Genomic DNA, 18,226 nt, shown 5'->3' on the forward strand with positions numbered 1-18,226 from the left:
TACTTAACAAATGTTCACAATTGACTTCCACGGTGAACGAATAACATCGTGTAATAAAAATCAAACCCGCAAAATAATTTGCGTAATTACTGGTTGTAGGACCTCTTGTGGGTCCGCACGAGTAGGTACCACCACCCCACCTATTTCTGCCGTGAAGCAGTAATGCATTTCGGTTTGAAGGGTGGGGCAGCCGTTGTAACTATACTTGAGACCTTAGAAGTTATATTTCAAGGTGGGTGGCGCAAATGCGCAAATGGCAACGTAAATACGCTGTAGATGTCTATGGGCTCCAGTATAACCACTTAGCTCCAGGTGGGCTGTGAGCTCGTCCACCCATCTAAGCAATAAAAAATAATAAAAAAATTATAAATTATGTGACTCCACTACACTTGTTCTGAAATAGCCCTATTTCATCCTTGTCTTGCATGTAACCGTTATTATGTGTGCGAAAGAAATAACTGCGAAGCAAAATAATAGGATTTAATTTCTTGAAGTACTAATTTGGTAAGAATAACTGATTTATTTCAAATATTTATCACTATCTGTTAATAAAAATTATAAAACTTACCAAAAATACTAAATTTCATGTTGTTTTCTCTTTATAAACGTGTTTTTTACATCTTTTTACAGCGCATTTTAGGATCGTTTCACTCGACGGTCGGCGTGACACTGACGGCAAAACAGTGCTTAATATGAATCTAAGCACAGTTTTGTTTGGTTACTTTTGACGCCTTTACGCGGGATCTAGTGGTAATATATCGATGGGGTCAATAGGATGTTTTAGTCACTTCAATTCCAATATAGCGCGTTTACCACCACCAACGCGTATACAGCAGCTAGGTAATTTCCTCCTGTTCAAAAAATTTTTGCGGTAGAATAGGGATCGCAGCGCATAAAATAAAACTTCCACTGTTCCAAAATCTTCTGTTATAATAATAATTAATAACTTTTATTACGTCTTGCTCATTTTTCAATCGTCTTCGCCATCTTCCTTTTCTCTGTCATTCTGTCTGTTATTCTCTTCTACCTTTCTTTTAATTTTCTCTTATTCACATCTTACGTTCCGTTCTTACCAATCCTACATCACATAATTTGATTGGGTCTTACTATATACGTATCCAAATTTTCAAGTAAATTGGCCGTCTCGAAGCTCGTGCAAAATAACGTTAATTATTCCACTATATGAACAAATAGATACAGTTCAAGCTAGTAAAAAACGTGTTAAAAATACATTGTGTGTGAAATTAGTGATTCTACGGGATAAAACAGCAATAAATAAAAATAATTCATTGGTGAAGTAAAAACCCGTGCGAATATTAGATTCATAAGCTGCTCGTCTACTATTGTTAAATTAAATTTTGCATCTATTAATTTCTTTGGATATATAAAAAAAACTCTATGTAGAAAAAGGTCAATGGCCGACGGAATAAAACGTTATTACTTCTAATTTCAGAGCTAGATAAATGGCGCAGGCTATATATTATACCTTGTGAGGCAGTTATCTGAATATATGATGATAATCTATTATAAGTTAATTAACTATGTTCGAAGTTCTTTGATACAACGGGAAATACAATGGTAATAATTATGGAAATAATTTATTTTTACATCGGTTGGAGTAATTTTTAGTAATTAATTATAAATATAAAAAATTGCCAAAATGTAATAATAATAACCTGACTGAACGTGTAGCAAGGAGTAAAATAATAAATTATAAGATCTGTGTTTGTATTTTGTTTTTGCGTTATATTTTATTCTGTGGGTAAATTTTATGTGATTATTTATGAAAAGTTGGTTGGCAAAACGAAATGCGGTATGCGTTCACACAAAAGTATTCCTTTATTTTCTCTCAGTATTACGACCAGATAACTCAAAAATTTTCAGAATTAGAAACTTTATACTCGTACATACTTTAGAACATACAAACAGATCCAAAGTATATCAAAACATTATATAAAAAAGGCATATATAGACGCTAAAGTAGTCACTCAAAATTTTTTATTTTAAGTTAACGACCCGCCCTCGCGCCGCTTTGAAAACATTAAATTTTATTATTGATAGTCCCGCGATGTTACTCGCGGTACGAATCTAGTCTAAAATCAATGAAATCAATGAAACTGTAAAAAATGTTATTTTGGTGTATATGGTGTATATATATTCATATGCATGTAGTAAAAAGCGGTTATTTCAATATACACTCCAATTTTATTTATATGTATAGATGTGTAGATTGCGGTAATCCTGTTCCGCATAGGCCAGAGTAACAATAATTAGTCATCGATCTGGATACGTGTTCAAATTTTCAAGTTCATCTGAGGTCTTGAAGTTAGTGAAAACCTTGATAAAGATCACTTTACATAGATATAGAGAAATTGATTCATGTAGAATTAGTAGACAGTGAGGTAGAACGCAGAGCCTCCTTGCCACCCTCGGATGCGTTACCACCCGTCACCCCGATGGAAGTTAAAAACTTGATCAAAGACCTACGTCCTTGCAAGGCTCCCGGTTCCGACGGTATATCCAACCGCGTTATTAAACTTCTACCCGTCCAACTCATCGTGATGTTGGCATCTATTTTCAATGCCGCTATGGCGAACTGTATCTTTCCCGCGGTGTGGAAAGAAGCGGACGTTATCGGCATACATAAACCCGGTAAACCAAAAAATCATCCGACGAGCTACCGCCCGATTAGCCTCCTCATGTCTCTAGGCAAACTGTATGAGCGTCTGCTCTACAAACGCCTCAGAGACTTCGTCTCATCCAAGGGCATTCTCATCGATGAACAATTCGGATTCCGTACAAATCACTCATGCGTTCAACAGGTGCAAATCAAATCAAATCAAATCAAATCAAAAAATTTTTATTCAACATAAATGAAAGTACATACTTGTTGAACGTCAAAAGAACTACCGCCAATTCACAAGAACTAGCCTCCGTCCTGAGAAGAATTGGCAAGAAACTCAGCGGGCATGTTTTTTTTTTTTTTTTTTAATAAATTATTATTTATAAATTTTTTAATATTACATTATTTTTTTTAAATATGAGTTTTTTACAATGAGTATTATAACGTAACAATTACTACAATATTGAAATGCCCGGAGCGAGCAACTCATTCCCACTTTGTGCAATCTTCTAGATAATCATTGACTTTATAGTAAGCTTTATTGCACAGATGTTCTTTAACAGTTTTCTTAAACCTATGTATATGTAGGTTCTGAACATCTTGTGGAATTTTGTTGTACAGGCGCACAGACAAACACCCGAATGAATTTCGTATCTTATGTAACCTACTCATCGGCACAACAAGCTTGTGTTTGTTCCTAGTATTTCTATTATGTATGTCCGACTTTTTAGGAAACTCCTCAATATGTTTACGAACATACATCAAATTTTCAAAAATGTACTGGGATGGCATAGTGAGAACTTTAATTTCTTTAAATTTCTCCCTCAGGGATTCCCTTGAGTGCATGTTATAAATAGCGCGTATAGCTCTTTTCTGCAGAATAAATATCGTTTCTACATCGGCCGCATTGCCCCATAGCAAAATGCCATAGGACATGACACTGTGGAAGTAACTAAAGTAAACTAAACGAGCCGTGTCCGCGTTTGTTAACATTCTAATTTTTTTTACTGCGTATGCTGCAGAGCTGAGCTTACTCGCCAATTTATGAATATGAGGTCCCCATTGCAGTTTGGAGTCCACTGTTATACCAAGAAATACGGTTGACTCAACAAGCTCCAATGATTCCTCAGAAACAATTACATCACTATCCACTTGTCTCACATTTAAAGATGGTTTAATACATTTTAAAGTAAATTTAATACATTTAGTTTTCTTACTATTCAATAATAGGTTATTGATACGGAACCAATGAACCACACACGAAATCGCATCATTCACTTCGTCATAGACTTGTAATTGTCGTTTAATTTTAAATAATAAAGATGTATCATCTGCGAATAATACGACCTCGTGTCGGGACTCAATAAAACTAGGTAAATCGTTTATATATATTAGAAATAAAAAAGGACCCAAAATGGAACCCTGAGGTACACCCATTTTCAACAAGGTACCTGAAGATCTATTACCTTTCACATCTACTGTTTGTATCCGTCCTGATAAATAGGAAGTAATAAGTTCCAATGCACCATCCCTAATACCATAGTGATGTAGTTTCCTCACCAATGTTTCATGTTCAACACAGTCAAATGCTTTGGATAAGTCACAGAAAATTCCAAGACAATCATGTGATTCCTCCCAAGATTTAAAAATATTTTTGACTAGATAAGCACCTGCATCAGTTGTAGAGCGACCCCTGGTAAACCCGAATTGTTTATTATGAAGCAGGTTATTTGAATTAAAATGTTCTAAAAGTTGTGTCAAAATTATTTTTTCAAAGATTTTACTCAACGTAGGGAGTACTGAAATAGGTCTATAGTTAGAGGGGTCATCAGTACTACCAGATTTAAAAAGAGGAATCACTTTACTATGTTTCATTAAGTCAGGAAATACACCACACCTAATACAATCATTAAAAATACTAGCAAGATGAGGAGCAATAATGTCTATTACAGACTTCAAAACCTTTACTGATATTCCCCACAAGTCAGCTGTATTTTTTACATTAAGGCTATTAAAACTTTTTATTATATTGCTTGAATTAATTTCCTTAAATTTAAAAATTTCATTACATTTGTTGACATGTTTATGCAATAATATTTCAGCTGCTGTGGGGGATGAATTTAGAGAAGTGGTAGTTGAAACTGGAATGTCAGAGAAAAACTTTTCAAAAGCATTAGCCACATCTTTATGACTAGTTACCAATTTATCATCTATTTTTAATGAGAATTCTTGGTGACTATTTCTGACTTTTCCACTTTCTCTACCAATGATGTTCCAAGTCATCTTTATCTTGTCAGGGGCATTTTTTATTAAATCACTTAAATGTAAAGATTTTGCCGTTAAACAAACTTTTCTAAATACTTTTGAATAGTTCCTGACATATTGATGAAATGTTTCATCATTATTATAGGCTTTTTGAGAGTACAGATCATATAACTTTTTTCTACTTTTGTACACTCCGGTGGTGGCCCACTCGCTGAACACTGTTTTGTTTTTTAATGTTACAGTTTTAGGAATAAATACATCAGCAAAGACCAAATTAATTCTCTCAAACATATTCTGGTATGACAAATTTGGGTTATGGTTATAAATAATTTCTGAATGTTCTTGCTTAATATTTTTTCTAAACTTCTCAATTCGTTTTTTATTAATAGGAACAATCACAAGAGTATTTTTATCTATAGAATTGATATTAGATTCAAAAGACACAAATTGTCCACTATGATCTGATGTTAACTGATTAATAATTTTTTTGTTAATCGGTGTTACATTTGTAAATATGTTATCTAAACATGTTGCCGATGTGGTCGTTGTCCTAGTAGGCTCTAAAAATAAATTTGGGAGGTTATATGACTTTAACAGTGTTCTGAATCTAATAGTGGTATTTGTGTTTTCTAAAAGATTAATATTAAAATCACCACATACAAAAATTTGTTTATTAGAAACAGAAAGCTTCAGCAATGCATTTTCCAAAATATTTTCAAAAGAATCATATAACGCATCAGGAGGTCTGTAGACGCAGACAACAATGAGGTGCTCAAGCTCAACACAGGAAATTTCAATAATTCTCTCAACAGAGAGGGCCACTACATCCTTTCGTTCCTTACATTTCAAACATTTACTAACGAGAATCAGTGAGCCACCGCGAATAGCGTTCTCTCTGCAGAAGGAACTTGACAACTGGTGATCATTAAAATTAAACAATAATTCATAATTTCTAAACCAGTGCTCAGTAACACAGAATATATTAATATTATGCATATTTAAAAACATTTCAATTTCTAGCTCTTTACCCATCATCCCTTGTAAATTTTGATGCACCAAATTGAATATGTTAATAATTGAAACGTTAACGTCTTTTGATGGGTATAATCTAGTTGTATTAATTGATTTGTAATTGCAAGAGTGTGACTCCTTTGTCTTATCAATTAATTTAAATTGGAAGCAGATTCCAAAGTCTTAAAACATGTCAAATTTTTTTCCTGCTCAATAGAAGCAGGTATTTTTTTAGCTAAATTTATAGCTAGGAAATTGTGTATAAAATACTGTAGCGATGTTGCTACTTGTCTAAAATTTTTATTACTTAATTTAAATAAGTCATTTTTTGATGTCCTTAAATTTCTAAAATTTATTATATTATTTATGTCTATTAATTTAAATGCATATTTTTTGGATGTCAAGGTGCAGTTATTATTATCAAAAGCATTATAAATTGCATTATTAATATTAAATCTAATTTTGTTTTCTGTCGGTAAGTCTTGCAAGTAAGCAAAAGTGAACATAATAAGTTTTTTAATATTTAACATATTAACTTTTTCAACATAATGCAAAATTTGTTTTTGGTTAACGTTTTCTCTCCTCCCTAACATAATTATTATGACAGTGTTTAGACAATGTGTGGTATTTAAAATCTTATCAAATATTTGTGCTGGATTAGCACCTGGCATACAGTAATTAATCACATGTTGTCCAAAACAAAGGTCATGTAATGCCACACCCATCTGTTTCCCCAGCTCATCACTAAAAATTTTAATTTTAATTTTGTCTTCTCTAGAAACTTGTGAAGATGCAGTAGTAGGTATACAGATAGGTGCTGCCTTCACAATATCATTGGTTTGAGACTCTAGCACTGAAAGAGTAGACACATTATGTTTTTGAATTTCAACATGTGGTAGCTCCTGACAACCCGATGCAGAGCATTTACATTCAGCGTACTGCATTGTCAAAGAGTCAAAACGCTGTTGATTATAATTACAAGTATCAATTAAATTGTCCATTGCCAACACATGCTCACTAATGTCCCTCTGTGCTAGTTCATAGTTTAATGTAATGTTCTCTAAACTTGACTTTAAATTGTTTATTTGTGTAGATAAACATTCTATTTCTTCCAAGTGTTTGTGATGAATTTGTTGACTCTGTTCAGTCAATACAGCAACCTGGTGTGAAAGTGAAGTTCTCTGCTTGCAAATGAGCTTGATGTAATCCTGAGACTTGTAATTTCTCAATTTACGTTGAGTCTTATATATTAATTTATTAATTTTAACATATTTCCTTACTTTATTTTTACTTAAAACTAACTGGGAGCGCTCTGAGGTCTCTGCATCACTACCAGTCAGATCAATAGTAGTTATGTCAAAATTCAAGGCAGTATCTACAGCAACCAAAGAGGGTTCGCTCTTAACCAGTTCCGAATATAAGCTCTGAGGCTGCTGTTCCTTAAGTTTACATAGCTCTGACCGCAAGTCAGAAATACAATCATCAGCCTCAGCCAATTTATGTCTCAACTCAGCGGTGATTTTCAATGAATCACAAAATTCATCACTGCATTGAGAAAAGGTGTTAATCGTATCCTGCAACTTCTGGTTGGTCTCAAGAGCTTCACTGTGTTCAATGAAGAGCTGAGACAATTGTTTTTTAAGGTCAGTATTCTTAGAGATGACTGACAGCATCTCCTCTTCATTTTGTTCACTTTCTTGTAAAAGTATATCATATTTTTCGCGAGTATTTTTTAATTGTTCTAAAGCAATACGAAGCTGTTCATCAACCTGACGAGATTTGATGCTGCGAGTCATCATTTTAAAATAAATTACAATAAAGTATGTAAAGAAAATTTACGAAGTTGCCGGTCAGATTACCCTCAAATTACAAAATATTACACACTCACCAAGCAATATTATAACGTTAACAATCAATTAAATAACGTTTTAAAGCACTATTTATAATATAGTTTACTTATTTATACACCTTTAACACTACTTTGATATGTTGCAATGATATTATGAAGTGTTAGTTTATTTTTAATTAATTTATTTACGGGAGCAGAGAAATCGAACCGAACACCTCTATAGTGTCCCGAACACCTCTATAGTGCACCGCCGCACGGAGCACATTCTTGTGGGGCTTAATCGACCAAAACCGTTATACACGGGAGCTCTCTTCTTCGACGTCGCAAAAGCGTTCGACAAAGTCTGGCACAACGGTTTGATTTTCAAACTATTCAACATGGGCGTGCCGGATAGTCTCGTGCTCATCATACGGGACTTCTTGTCAAACCGCTCTTTTCGATATCGAGTCGAGGGAACCCGCTCCTCCCCACGACCTCTCACAGCTGGAGTCCCGCAAGGCTCTGTCCTCTCACCCCTCCTATTTAACTTATTCGTTAACGATATTCCCCGGTCGCCGCCGACCCATTTAGCTTTATTCGCCGACGACACGACTGTTTACTATTCCAGTAGAAACAAGTCCCTAATCGCGAAGAAGCTTCAGAGCGCAGCCCTAGCCCAAGGACAGTGGTTCCGAAAATGGCGCATAGACATCAACCCAGCGAAAAGTACTGCGGTGCTATTTCAGAGGGGAAGCTCCACACGGATTTCCTCCCGGATTAGGAGGAGGAATCTCACACCCCCGATTACTCTCTTTAGACAACCCATACCCTGGGCCAGGAAGGTCAAGTACCTGGGCGTTACCCTGGACGCATCGATGACATTCCGCCCGCATATAAAATCAGTCCGTGACCGTGCCGCGTTTATTCTCAGTAGACTCTACCCCATGATCTGTAAGCGGAGTAAAATGTCCCCTCGGAACAAGGTGACACTTTACAAAACTTGCATAAGGCCCGTCACGACTTACGCGAGTGTGGTGTTCGCTCACGCGGCCCGCACACACATAGACACCCTCCAATCTCTACAATCCCGCTTTTGCAGGTTAGCCGTCGGAGCTCCGTGGTTCGTGAGGAACGTTGACCTACACGACGACCTGGGCCTCGAATCTATCCAGAAGTACATGAAGTCAGCGTCGGAACGGTCCTTCGATAAGGTTATGTGTCATGATAATCGCCTTATCGTTGCCGCCGCTGACTACTCCCCGAATCCTGATCACGCAGGAGCCAGTCACCGTCGACGCCCTAGACACGTCCTTACGGATCCATCAGATCCAATAACCTTTGCATTAGACGCCTTTAGCTCTAACACTAGGAGCAGGCTTAGGGACCTCGGTAACCGTACTCGTCGAACTCGACAAAGAGTTCGCCGTGCAACCTAACTCATGAATCAGCTCGCTGAGTTTCTCGCCGGATCTTCTCAGCGGGTCGCGATTCCGATCCGGTAGTAGATTCATTCGCGAAGCAGCTACTCTTGAGCTGTTAGGTCTCCTTCGGAGGTGCTCGGGCAGTTGTTAGCAAATCCCACCCCTCCTGGCAGAGCATTTGCTCGCCCACCTGTTCCGGTGAAACTGGAAAGGCCTTCGGGCCACCAGTAATCCTTCAATCATAAAAAAAAGGATATTGATAAAATAGGCCAAGTAATTTTTTCTTCAGACGATTTTTTCTTTTGTTTCTCAGACGTTTTTCTTATTTTCTTAAGACAACGAAATATCGATAACATAGTTAATAGCGAGCTTTACCAATAAATGTTACCAATAAAAGAGAAACAATTAGTTTCTTCTTTTTTATTAAATGTAAAATTCAAAATTCAAAACGAGAAGAGAATTTAGTTTCTTTTTTTTTTTCAAAATGTAAAATTCTAAACGAGAAGAAAATTCAATACAAAATTAAATCCATTTTTTTTTTTTTTTTTTTTTTTCCTACCTAAGCTGAGAGCCTTGAGAGGCTATGTCAGCGTAACCCTAACTTTTGTAGGTGAGCTCACGGGGCTCAAACCTGATGACGTTGCTAACACGAACCCTGGCAAGAGCCGTGCTTCGCAGAATCTACCACCGGATCGGAAACGCGACCCACTGAGAAGATCCGGCGAGAAACTCAGTGGGCTGTGTCTGGGAGTTAATTTACTCGTCGAGCCCTTCGTCGCAAGCGACGGGTTCGACGAGAACGGTGACCGGTGCTTGGAGTACCTAGAAGCACCGTTAGTGGATTGGGAGGATCCGAGATGACGTGTTTTGGGCGACGTCGACTGCTTTCCATACTGTCCGCAGGATCGGGAATGTAGTTACCGGCGGCCACGATGAGAGGGTTCTCGTGTCGTGCCGCTTTATCGAAGTGGCGCATTGACGCCGACTGCATATACTTACTGGTGGACTCTAAGTCCAGGTCGTCATGGAGGTCGACGTTCCTGACGAACCACGGGGCTCCGACGGCTATCCTGCAAAAACGGGATTGAATGACTTGGAATGATTTTAAGTGTATGCGGGCCGCGTGAGCGAACACTACACTTGCATAGGTCATGACGGGGCGTATGCAAGTTTTGTAGAGTGTCACCTTATTTCTAAGGGACATTTTACTTCGCCTACATATCATCGGGTAGAGACGTCCTAGAATGAAGGCGGCACGGTCGCGTACCGTCTTGATGTGGGGGCGGAATGTCATCCTACTGTCGAGGGTGACGCCTAAATATTTGACCTTCGGGGCCCACGGTATGGGCTGGTCGAACATCGTGATTGGGCGAACGGCGGGGGCGGGGGTGTTGACGCGCCTAGTCGGGAGAGGGATGCTCAGCGTGGTGTTCGGAGGGCGACCCCTTTTGAAGAGCACCGCTGTGCTTTTCGTGGGGTTAATGTCGATGCGCCACTTCCGGAACCACTGTCCCATGGTGGTAGCTGCGGTCTGAAGTCGTCGATGAAGCAACGCCTTCTTCCTACACGAGTAGTAGATGGCGGTGTCATCGGCGAAGAGCGCCAGATGGGTCTCCGGAGACCGGGGTATATCGTTGATATACAAACTGAATAGTAACGGGGAGAGGGCGGAGCCTTGCGGGACTCCGGCTGTGACGTGACGGGGCCGGGAACGCGTTCCTTCGACTCGATATCGGAACGAACGGTTCGACAAGTAGTCTCGTATGATGAGCACGAGTCTGTCTGGCACTCCCATGTTATACAGTTTGTATATCAAACCGTTGTGCCAGACTTTGTCGAACGCCTTCGCTATATCGAAGAAGAGGGCTCCTGTCGGAATGGGTTTCCGCCTGTTCAGCCCTAGTAAGATGTGCTCCGTGAGGCGGTGCACTTGATGGACGCACGAGTGTCTGGCGCGGAATCCAAACTGCTCGTCTATAAGAATTTTATTCGCGGATACGAAGTCCCAGAGGCGTTTACGAAGGAGCCGTTCGTATAGTTTGCCTATCGCCGGGAGGAGACTGATGGGGCGGTAACTCGCGGTTTCGTTCTTCGGTTTGCCCGGCTTGTGTATGCCGATAACGTCCGCTTCTTTCCACGCCGCGGGAAAGATGCAGTTCGTCATAGCAGCATTTAATATGGTGGCCAACATCGTTATCAGTTGGGCTGGTAACAGTTTAAGCGCGCGGTTGCGGATGCCGTCGGAGCCGGGAGCTTTCCGTGGTTGCAGGCTATCGATCGCCTCCTTGACCTCGGAAGTGGTAATGGGGGGTAACGCGTCCGAGGGCGGCAGGGAAGCTCTGCGCTCGACCTCCCTGTCGACGAACTCGGTGTGTTCGGGGTCCGCGTGTTGAGTGCTGGTGGTGCACTGCTCTTGCAGTGCATCGGCCAGCAACTCTGCCTTGTCATCGTCATCGTAAGCCGGTGATTGGCCTGAGGGGCGTACGAGAGGCGGCATAGTGACGATAGTTTCGGACTTGAGGGTCCTAGCTAGTCGCCAGTATGATTGGTGAGTGGGCGCGAGTTCTTTTAAATAACTATCCCAGTTTTCGTTTCGGGCGTCGCTCAAGCGGGATTTGACCTCCCGCTGTAAGCGACGCATCCGAGTCCGGTTTGAATCCGTGGGATATCGATCGTAGGCCCGGATTGCCGCGTTCCTAACTCTAACGAGGTCCCTAAGATCGGGGGAAAGTCTGATGCGGTGGAAGCAATCCTCCACATCAACTTGCTTTGAAGATCTTGTGATCGCCGTCGAGACGTGATCAGTGAAGATATTTATGGATTCGACGGTGTCCTCGGGGGATGGAGTTGAATCCGGGCCGCAAGGGAGGATTGGTGGAGCGGTGTCAGCTAAGCACGTGCCCAGCTTCTTCCAATCCACCATGGTCCTCGTATCTGGTTCGCGGTTGAGTGGGCGACCGAGCTGCATGACGACAGGTCGGTGGTCTGAGTCGAGTTCTGACATTGCCTCGATGGAGCGCAAGCGCAGAGTTACGTTCCTCAGCAGTGCCAGATCTATTGTGCTCGGACGACGCGCGGCGTTGTACGGATAGCACGTGGGGGTCGGGGGGTTGAATATTTCGAATGTGAGGTCGTCTATGAACGCGTCGAGACGCCTACCGTTCACATTCGTGCGATGGCAGTTCCACCTAGTGTGGTGGCAATTTAAATCGCCTGCCAGAATGACCGCGTCCCCCATACCGAGCAGTGTCTCGAGGTCACTGCTCAGGAGGGGTTTGTCAGGAGGGAGATATACGGATGCGATGACGATCGGCTGGTGTCCCGTCAGCGCGATGCGGCACACTGACGCCTCGATATGTAAGAGCGAGGGAGTATCGAGAGGGACGCAGTGCAGGGCCCTCCTATAGTAAATGACAGTCCCGCCCTTGCGGGTGGAGAGTCTGTCATTCCTAACCATGACGTAATTCGCGACTTTGGGGTCGCGACGCGAGGGCTTTAGGAAGGTCTCCTGCACCAGAAGGATGTCGATGAGATTGTCACGTAGAAACTCATAAACCTGGTCGCGCTGACGCGCGAGTCCGTTAGCATTGTAGAATGCTAACTTCAAAGAATGGGGTTTTAATCTCCCGTTGCACGCCATTGATTACCGGTAATCAAACCAGCGTGCGCTGGACGGACTCGATGACGTCGATGTATTCGAACGTCGCGTTTAGGCGGTCTTCGGCCGTGACCGCTCTGCGCATGGCGTCGGCGAATGCACGCATGCGGTCAATGTTTATCGCGGCGATGTAGTCGCGAATAATCGTAAAATCGTTTGAGTGCGCGGGGGCGGGGCGAGGCGCGGGACCGGGCGCGGGCGCGGCGCGAGTAGAGGTTGCGGCGCGTACCGCGGTTGGGGTGCCGGTGTCGTTCCTGCCTTTGTGAACGGCAACGGTTTCGCCCACGCGGAGACGGTGGGCACCGGAGCTGGTACGAAAGCCGGTTTCGGCGCGCGGGGCGCCGAAGTCTTTGGGCCAGCGGTTTTAGGGGGCGCGTTTGCCGGGCGCTTCCGTGGAGCCTTGGGGCATCCACGGTAGTTGGCCGTGTGTCCCTGCTTGCGGCAGAGTACACAGCTCGGCGGCTCCGTCGCTGTCTCCTTTACTCGCGAGCAATCGGTGGTCGCGTGATCGTCTAAACACTTCACGCAACGCGGTCGCGCGTTGCAGTTACGCGCGGAGTGGCCATATAACTGGCAACGGTGGCACTGCCCGGGAGTGCCGCGTTTGTAGGGGGCCTCTACGGTGACCCCCGATAGGCCGCACACGGTGCGGAGACATGAGGCAATTTTCTTGCCCTCCGGTGTGGCTTCTAGTGCTACGAGCACCATATCATACGCGAATTTGTCGCGCCCGCTGTGCATCCGGTGCACACTTATGACGGGGTAGGACTGACCTACCAGGTCATTCTTAATTTGCTCGACGTCGAGCTCTTTGGGGTCGTAATACGCGGAGTTCACGCTCCTCCTGGAGCGCATAGGTATGATACCCTATGCGTTCCTTGCGGAGGTACGCGGTCAACGACCTATGGTCGTCGGATGTTTCTACCTTGATCTGAATTCCATGCGGGATATTCCTCGCATGGATGACATTGATCTTTTGGGCCTTAAGGGCCAGGGACACGCGATCCCAAGAAGACTTTTCCCGCAGGATGACCGGCGGCGGCGCGGGAACTTTTCGGACGGGCGCGGGCCCGGGGCGCGGCGACGGGGTTGCGCGGCGAGGGGAGTCGGGTGAGACCACGACTTTAGGCCGCGACGCGTTCGCGGCCTTGGGTTGTTTCGGCGCCGCGGACGGTTCCACGGCGCGGGCGCGTTTTTTCCCGCGCGCGACGGTGGTGAACCCTTCCGAGGTTCCCGGTTGGGGACTCGCGGCGGACTCGTACTCCATTTCCGACTCGGAGTCGGAGCCGGAGCTTACCGCTACGGAGGACGCGATCGACGCGGGCGCGGGGGTGGGGGGCGACATCGGCGAGTCGCGAGGTACCGGCGCGGGGGGCGACAACGGAGAGTCGCGGAGTGCCGGCGCGTCAAGGCCGGCCTTGTAGGCTTCAAATCTCGTGATGATGTCCGGACAAAAATCGCGGACGAACTTAAAAAAGAGCGCGCCATTGGCGTCACTCATGGTGAGTGTGCCCGGGGGGGGCGTCCCCGGGACTTAAAGCAAACTCGCCGAAAGGCGAGTCCCCTGAGTGGGATTTATACCCCCTGCGCTGTACTTGCCAGCAGTGATTTGTAGGGGGGGGATGCCTATGCCGTGAAAACGGCAGTCAGCTGGGATTGGGGTGGAGAGTTGGGGAAGGTGGGGCCCCACTGGGTTGTGAGTGCCACAACAAGCGGTGATCGCAGTGGGGGTTCAGTCTTTAAAAAGACTGTTTTGCACGCCGAATACGATAAATAAATTTAATAATGAAATGAGTGAATGATAAATGAGTTGTCGTTTCGAGTGCAAAACTACGAACACGAAATACGCTTTACCGATTCAAGGTCGCGATGCCAGCGACAGAGCGTCCGGAATGCAAAACAACGTCAACGACAATGTCGTGCAATCCAAACACACGATCGCGACAGCAGCGACAATTTCTCGGGAAAACGCGTCCGGGCTCAACCGTGTTGCGATCGGAACTGATTAAATCCAAAATCATACGCTGTCATTTATGGTCGAATTCAGATATCAGGCTGGTTTTTGTCGAAAAGCACTCAAGAAGTAGGGTAGGAGAACAAGTAATACAAAAGGACGCCATATAATCACGACATCGACACCACAGCTCAAGGTGGCATTCCCGCGGTGATGTCTGCGGGCTTCAGTAAGCATTTAACAGCAGACTTTTATTTTTATTTATTGCTTATATGGTTGGACGAGCTCACAGCCCACCTGGTGTTAAGTGGTTACCGGAGCCCACAGACATATACAACCTAAATGCCACCCACCTTGAGATATGAGTTCTAAGGTCTCAGTATAGTTACAACGGCTGCTCATCCCTTCAAGCCGAAACGCATTATTGCTTCATTGTAGAAATGGGCAGGGTGGTGGTACCTACTCGTGCGGACTCACAAGATGTCCTACCACCAGTAATTACGCATATTATAATTTTGCGGATTTGATTTTCGTTGACATCCCGTGAGCGTGTCCGTCCAGGCAATTGTAGTGTGTAAGTCAGTATAATAAAAGTCGTCGTACAGACAATACGTGTTTCAATCAACAACATCTACTCCCCGCACCTCATATCCTGGCAGGGTCGCCAGGGTCGCCAAAAAAGACGAAATTTGCACGTAATTTTCTATCATTTTATCCTGCGGAACCCGTTAAATCAAAATGAACGAACAAAGCACAAAAAAAAAACACTTTAACTCCAACTACTCCGAAAACATGTTCTGGTATAGTTTGTCTGAGTGTAATTTAGGTCTATATAGTTGATTTAATAATACGTTTTATGAATCGTACATTCAAGATATATTTAAAGTAATAGGTATTTTAGTCGATAGACATAATAGTCGATAAGCACGGTTCTTTTTTGTTAATCTTAATCGACGTCTGCATAGCTTATAAATGTTTTATGTTATGAAATATATTTCGATACACCGTTAAGTTACTGCTGTTAAAAACGATAACTCAAAATAGAGAGTTGAATCGTTATTTTGTACTTCTTGTATTATTTTTATTTCTGTATGAATTTACACACATTTTTCTGTTCTATTCTATCAGTCCACATATATTACATACCTAAGCGGTGCATGTAAATGCTTAAACGTTTTAAATATGTAATTCCAATAATTTAACAATTATTATTTGGATGTTCAGGAATCATTGGATGCTTACTGGTGGTAGGAGCTCTTGTGAGTCCGCACGAGTAGGTACCACCGCTCTGCCTATTCCTGTCGTGAAGCAGTAATGCGTTTCGGTTTGAAGGGTGGGGCAGCCGTTGTACTATACTGAGACCTTGGAACTCATATCACAAGGTGGGTGGCGGCGTTTACGTTGTAGATGTCTATGGGCTCTGGTAACTTCTTACCACTAGATGGGCTGTGAGCTCGTCCACCCTTCTATGTAATATATAAAAAAAATAAAAAATACAGGCTAGGAAATATACTATAGAAGAGATAGAAGCCATTCATAGAAATATCGACCATGCTAACAGTAAGTCAATCGAGCTTACCCTGATTTAAAAATAAAGACAGATCATAGGTATATCAGCTGGTAATTTAAACTACAGTAAAATAGTCATAATAGTCAAGCCCGAATTCTCAAAGCCTGGGTGAAAAAAAAAACATATTAATCGATCGTTTTTTTTTCGTAGTCCATAAAAATTGTCTGATTCGTATTGATTGCTACGATCGTTATTAACTAAGAATGAATTAAAGCTTTTTTCTACGAAAAAAGGTTTTAAATTTGATTTGAAATTCGCACAAATCATTTACATAATAATATATCGCATGGGCGGAGACGAATGCTCAGCAATATAACGTAGCTTATTATACTCTTGCACAGATCTTAACGACTTCCATAGCGAATTCCATTTTCAAAAGGAGTTTTAAGAATATGTCCTTTTTCTTTTTAAAAGAAGCCTCGGACGGGCGTTGTAACTTTGACATGACGAACATTGGAATTCACAATGAGACATTGAAACTTAACCAAAAGTTATGGGCCTCAATTCATTCTTGTATGGTTAATTTTGAGATGATCTCATTTATATCACAAAATACATCATCGTAAGTGATAATTCCTAAAACTCACTCCAAAAATGTTTACATACACATGTTTAGAAGATTTAACGGTCCAAGTGTGTGATCGCAGTTCATTGACACAACTGCGAGCAAGCTATAGCCCGTTTCGAGGATGTTTTGCTAAGAGTCCAATATTATAGCAACGAACTTGTCAAACTTGATAATCCTATTGGAGCAGTATTGTTAACAAACTTCATAACAATCGTTTAATATTAATGAAAATCCCAATCAATTAATTCGGAATGGCCGGTTTCTAGAGGAATAAAGTTTAAGTCTAATTGAAATTACAAGTTCATTCCTCGTTTAATAAATGATATTCTCTGATATTCTAAATCTGTGATAGTCTCTGATATTCTAAATCTGTTTTGATGAAGGACTCTCGATTCATTAATTTTTTTATTTAAGTTAAAGATGCGTGCATTAATTTTCTCGAATTTAAGCACTACATGAGATTTCTTGAGTTTTTTGAAATTGATTGTACGAAAAGTGACCGGTGGTCAAAGGAATCGAGTTGTGGTCAAAACACCTCTAAATAATCAATCAGCGACAAAGTTTCAATATTCCGTTTACATTGTAGATGTCTATGGGCTCCAGTAACTATTTAACACCGGGTGGGCTGTGAGCTCGGTAGGCAGCGGCTTGGCTCTGCCCTTGGCATTGCTGAAGTCCATGGGCGACGGTAACCACTCACCATCAGGTGGGCCGTATGCTCGTCTGACTACAAAGGCAATAAAAAAAAAAAAAGCTCGTCCATCCATCTAAGCCATAAATAAACAATTAGTAAACCGTACAAAAACGCAAGTTACAATGTGCTTAATTAAATATTTACAACGGTTTTGAACTCCTATTATACTGGGCGCCTTATTCATTAGGCCAGGATATTACGAGTATAACGGAAAATACGTTTGAAATTTTATATCAATAAAGTTTTATATTTAAATATTATTTTTATCAAACAAGCTGCACGAAACATTTCAAAATTAATCTCCTTATGACGGGTTTTCCCCCAGATTTATATACCTATTCATCGCTATAGTTTTTTTTTATCTGCTAGTCTATTTTTGATATTTATTATGAATACAATTATTTGAATACCAAAGCTGTCTTGCTTTAGGCCTTATTTTAGGATCACACGAAATATATAATTAGTTTTATTCTAACAACTGGCAACCCTTTGAAATAACTGTTTTAACACATAATCGAATGCGTTTTACTCTAAATGTGAATAGATTTAAATGGAATTAATTTTATTACATGTCTTTTTCATACGGTACGAATATGTTACTACTAACTGTCTTCTATTAGAAAATTCTCTTGTT

The 18,226-nt window shown here is 41.8% G+C and overlaps 1 protein-coding gene across 1 annotated transcript in view; it reads right to left on the reverse strand.

The window, feature by feature from the left end:
• The window catches only part of LOC692619 (chemosensory protein), a 32,129-nt gene extending 14,232 nt beyond the window's left edge, over positions 1-17,897 (reverse strand). The window contains exon 1 of the mRNA XM_062673812.1: positions 17,683-17,897. The gene's annotated coding sequence lies outside the window, so the exon portion shown is untranslated. The remainder of the gene's footprint in view (positions 1-17,682) is intronic.
• Between the last annotated feature and the right edge of the window lie 329 nt (positions 17,898-18,226).

This window comes from Bombyx mori, chromosome 19 (assembly GCF_030269925.1).
Source record: "Bombyx mori chromosome 19, ASM3026992v2".
Lineage (NCBI taxonomy): Eukaryota > Metazoa > Arthropoda > Insecta > Lepidoptera > Bombycidae > Bombyx > Bombyx mori.